The sequence below is a fragment of the Nerophis lumbriciformis genome, linkage group LG39, assembly GCF_033978685.3.
Source record: "Nerophis lumbriciformis linkage group LG39, RoL_Nlum_v2.1, whole genome shotgun sequence".
In the NCBI taxonomy this organism is placed as follows: domain Eukaryota; kingdom Metazoa; phylum Chordata; class Actinopteri; order Syngnathiformes; family Syngnathidae; genus Nerophis; species Nerophis lumbriciformis.
In genome coordinates, this window is record NC_084586.2 from 21,712,501 (window position 1) to 21,717,500 (window position 5,000).

Here is a 5,000-nt window from a genome sequence, read left to right on the forward strand (position 1 = left end):
GTCAAAGAAAACTTAGTTTTTCATGTGGCAAACACACCAAATATGCAATCATTTCCCCAAAAATATTACACTTTGAGATATTTTCTATATTTTTTAAGTAGCCTTGAATTGATCAATAATTAATAACAACTTTGGTTTTAATGCATTATTATTTTTTGAGCTGAGACAGTAGAAATAAAAATAAATAAATAAATAAATAAAAAATAAAAAATTAAAAAAAAAAAAAAATCCCACTAAATTGTTTGGGGATCCACAAGGGCCTCTCATTAAAAAGTCATACTTAAAAAAATTGGTTTTTTTTACTTTTGACACTTAAATCTCTAGATCAACTTCAGATCTATCTCCCGACTATACATTTTATTATTTTTAGGTGGTTTTTGTTGTTTGCCCTTTTTGTCAAAGAAAACTTAGTTTTTCATGTGGCAAACACACAAATTATGCAATAATTTCCCCAAAAAAATTGTACTTTGAAATATTTTCTATAACTTTTTAGGTACTTGGAGCCTTGAATTGATCAATAATTCATAACAACGTTTAATTCATTAGTACTTTTTGAGCTGAGACAGCAAAAAAAAAAAAAAATCCCACCAAAATGTTTTAGAATCTAAAAGGGCCTTTCATTAAAACGTCATACTTTTTTTTTATTTTTTACTTTTAACTCTTAAATCTCTCGATCAATTTCTGCTGTATCTGTCGATTTTACATTTTTATAAATTATTTTTACGTGGTTTTTTTTGTCTGTTATACGCCCTTTTTGTCAAAGAAAACTTAGTTTTTCATGTGCAACACACAAATTATGCAATATTTCCCCCCAAAAAATATTCCACTTTGAGATATTTTCTATATTTTTTAAGTAATTGAAGCCTTGTACGGATCAATAATTCATAACAACTTTGATTTTAATTCAATATTATTTTTGGAGCTGAGACAGTAAAAATAAATAAATAAATAAATCCCACTAAATTGTTTGGGGATCCAAAAGGGCCTTTCATTAAAAAGTCATACTTTAAAAAAAAAATTTTTTTTAACTTTTAACACTTAAATCTCTAGATCAACTTCAGATCTATCTGCCGACTATACATTTTATTATTTTAGGTGGTTTTTGTTGTTTGCCCTTTTTGTCAAAGAAAACCTAGTTTTTCTTGTGGCAAACACACAAATTATGCAATAATTTTCCCCCAAATATTGTACTTTGAAATATTTTCTATAACTTTTTATGTACTTGGAGCCTTGAATTGCTCAATAATTCATAAAAATTTTGTATTCATTATTACTTTTTGAGCTGAGACAGCAAAAAAAAAAAAAAAAAAAAAAAAATCCCACCAAAATGTTTTAGGATCTAAAAGGGCCTCTCATTAAAATGTAATTCTTTTTACTTTTTTTTTATTTATTTTTTTTACTTTTAACTCTTAAATCTCTCATGTGCAACACACAAATTATGCAATATTTCCCTCCAAAAATATTCCACTTTGAGATATTTTCTATATTTTTTAAGTAATTGAATAATAATAATAAATAATTCATAACAACTTTGATTTTAATTCAATATTATTTTTCGAGCTGAGACAGTAAAAATAAATAAATGAATAAATCCCACTAAATTGTTTGGGGATCCAAAAGGGCCTCTCATTAACAAGTCATACTTTTTTTAATTAATTTATTTATTTATTTACTTTTAAATCTCTACATCAACTTCAGATCTATCTGCCTACTACATTTTTTTATTATTTTTATGTGATTTTTGTTGTTTGTCCTTTTTGTCAAAGAAAACTTAGTTTTTCATGTGGCAAACACACAAATTATGCAATAATTTCCCCCCAAAAATTCCACTTTGGAATATTTTCTATATTTTTTTAGGCACTTGAAGCCTTGAATTGATCAATAATTCATAACAACGTTTAATTTTTTGAGCTGAGACAGTAAAAATTAAAAAAAAAATTAAAAAAAATCCCACCAAAATGTTTGGGGATCTAAAAGGGCCTCTCTCATTAAAACGTCATACTTTTTTTTTTTTTTTTTTACTCTTAACTCTTAAATCTCTCGATCAATTTCTGCTGTGTCTGTCGATTTTACATTTTTATTATTTTTATGTGGTTTTTTGTCTGTTGTACGCCCTTTATGTCAAAGAAAACTTAGTTTTTCAAGTGGCAAACACACCAAATATGCAATATTTCCCCCCAAAAAATTCTACTTTGAAATATTTTCTATATTTTTTAAGTAATTTGAGCCTTGTACAGATCAATTTCATCTGTATCTGTCGATTTTACATTTTTATTATTTTTATGTGGTTTTTTTTGTCTGTTGTTTGTCCTTTTTGTCAAAGAAAACTTAGTTTTTCATGTGACAAACACACAAATTATGCAATCATTTCCCCCCAAAAATTCCACTTTTAAATATTTTCTATATTTTTTTAGGTACTTGGAGCCTAGAATTGATCAATAATTCATAACAACGTTTAATTCATTATTATTTTTTTGAGCTGAGACTGTAAACAAATTTTAAAAAATAAAATAAAATCCCACCAAAATGTTTTAGGATCTTTAAAACGTCATACTTTTTCTTTTCTTTTTTTTAAAACTTTTAACACTTAAATCTCCCGATCAATTTCTGCTGTATCTGTCGATTTGACATTTTTATTATTTTTATGTGGGTTTTTTGTGTCTGTTGTACGCCCTTTTTGTCAAAGAAAACTTATAATAACAAAATATGCAATATTTCCCCCCAAAAAATTCCACTTTGAAATATTTTCTATATTTTTTTAGGTACTTGGAGCCTAGAATTATTGCATTGCATTGAATTATTATTATTATTATTATTATTTTTTGAGCTGGGACAGTAAAAAAATTAAAAAATTAAAAAAATCCCACCAAAATGTTTGGAGATCTAAAATGCCTCTGTCTTTAAAACGTCATACTTTTTCTTTTCTTTTTTACTTTTAACTCTTAAATCTCTCGATCAATGTCTGCTGTATCTGTCGATTTTACATTTTTATTATTTTTATGTGGGTTTTTTTTTGTCTGTTGTACGCCCTTTTTGTCAAAAAAAAACTTATAATAACAAAATATGCAATATTTTCCCCCAAAATATTCCACTTTGAAATATTTTCTATATTTTTTTTAAGTAATTGAAGCCTTGTACGGATCAATAATTCATGACAACTTTGGTTTTAATTCATTATTATTTTTTGAGATGAAACAGTAAAAATAAAGAAATAAAGAAAGAAATAAATCCCACTAAATTGTTTGGGGATCCAAAAGGGCCTCTCATTAAAAAGTCATACTTTTTTTTTTTTTTTACTTTTAACACTTAAATCTATAGATCAACTTCAGATCCATCTGCCGATTACACATTTTTTAAAATCATTTTTATGTGGTTTTGTTGTTTGTCCTTTTTGTCAAAGAAAACTTCGTTTTTCATGTGGCAAACACAAATTATGCAATAATTTCCCCCAAAAAATTTCGCTTTGAAATATTTTCTATATTTTTTTTAGGTACCTGGAGCCTTGTACGGATCAATAATTCATAACAACGTTTACGATTTTTGGAGCTGAGACAGTAAAAAAAAAAAAAAAATATATATATATATATATATATATATATATATATATATATATATATATATATATATATATATATATATATATATATATAAATCCCACCAAAATGTTTGACGTTCTTAAAACGTCATACTTTTATTTTATTTTTATTTTTTTAACTTTTAACTCTTAAATCTCTCGATCAATTTCTGCTGTATCTGTCGATTTTACATTTTTATTATTTTTATGTGGGGTTTTTTTTGTCTGTTGTACGCCCTTTTTGTCAAAAAAAAATTATAATAACAAAATATGCAATATTTTCCCCCAAAATATTCCACTTTGAAATATTTTCCTTTTTTTTTAAAGTAATTGAAGCCTTGTACGGATCAATAATTCATAACAACATTGATTTTAATTAAATATTCTTTTTCTAGCTGAGACAGTAAAAAATGTTTAATAAATATATAAAAAATCCCACAAAAATTTTGGGGGATCCAAAAGGGCCTTTCATTAACAAGTCATACTTTTTTTTAATTTCATTTTATTTATTTATTTTTTTTACTTTTAACACTTAAATCTCTAGATCAACTTCAGATCTATCTGCCGATTATACATTCAGAAAACTTAGTTTTTCATGTGACAAACACACAAATTATCCAATCATTTCCCCCAAAAGATTCCACTTTGAAATATTTTCTATATTTTTTTAGGTAATTGGAGCCTTGAATTGATCAATAATTCATAAGAACGTTTAATTCCTTATTATTTTTTGAGCTGACACAGCAAAAAAAATAAATAAAAAATAAAATATATATATATATATATATATATATATATATAAATCCCACCAAAATGTTTGACGTTCTTCAAACGTTATACTTTATTTATTTATTTTTTTTAACTTTTAACTCTTAAATCTCTCGATCAATTTCTGCTGTATCTGTCGATTTTACATTTGTATTATTTTTATGTGGTTTTTTTTGTCTGTTATATGCCCTTTTATGCAATATTTTCCCCCAAAATATTCCACTTTGAAATATTTTCTATATTTTTTTTAATTAATTTAAATTCATGACAACATTAATTTTAATTCAATATTATTTTTCGAGCTGAGACAGTAAAAAAAAAAAAAAAAAAAGATTGAAATCCCACTAAAATGTAGGGGGATCCACACATTAAAAAGTCATACTTTTAAAATATATATATATATATTTTTTTTTTAAAGAAAAAAAAAATCCCACTAAGATTTTGGGGGATCCACACATTAAAAAGTCATACTTTTTCATTTTTAATTTTTTTTTTTTTTTAAATAAATAAAAAAAAAAAAACACAAAAATTTTGGGGGATCCACACATTAAATTATTTTTATTTTTATTTTTTAAATAAAAAAAATAAAAAAATCCCACTAAGATTTTGGGGGCTCCAAAAGCACCTCTCTTTAAAAATTCATACACATTTTTTCTTT

General features: G+C 24.9%; 1 protein-coding gene across 2 annotated transcripts in view; it reads right to left on the bottom strand.

Annotated features, from left to right (window-relative positions):
- gngt2b (guanine nucleotide binding protein (G protein), gamma transducing activity polypeptide 2b) overlaps positions 1-5,000 on the bottom strand; it is a 6,946-nt gene that overhangs the window by 1,480 nt on the left and 466 nt on the right. The window lies entirely within an intron of this gene.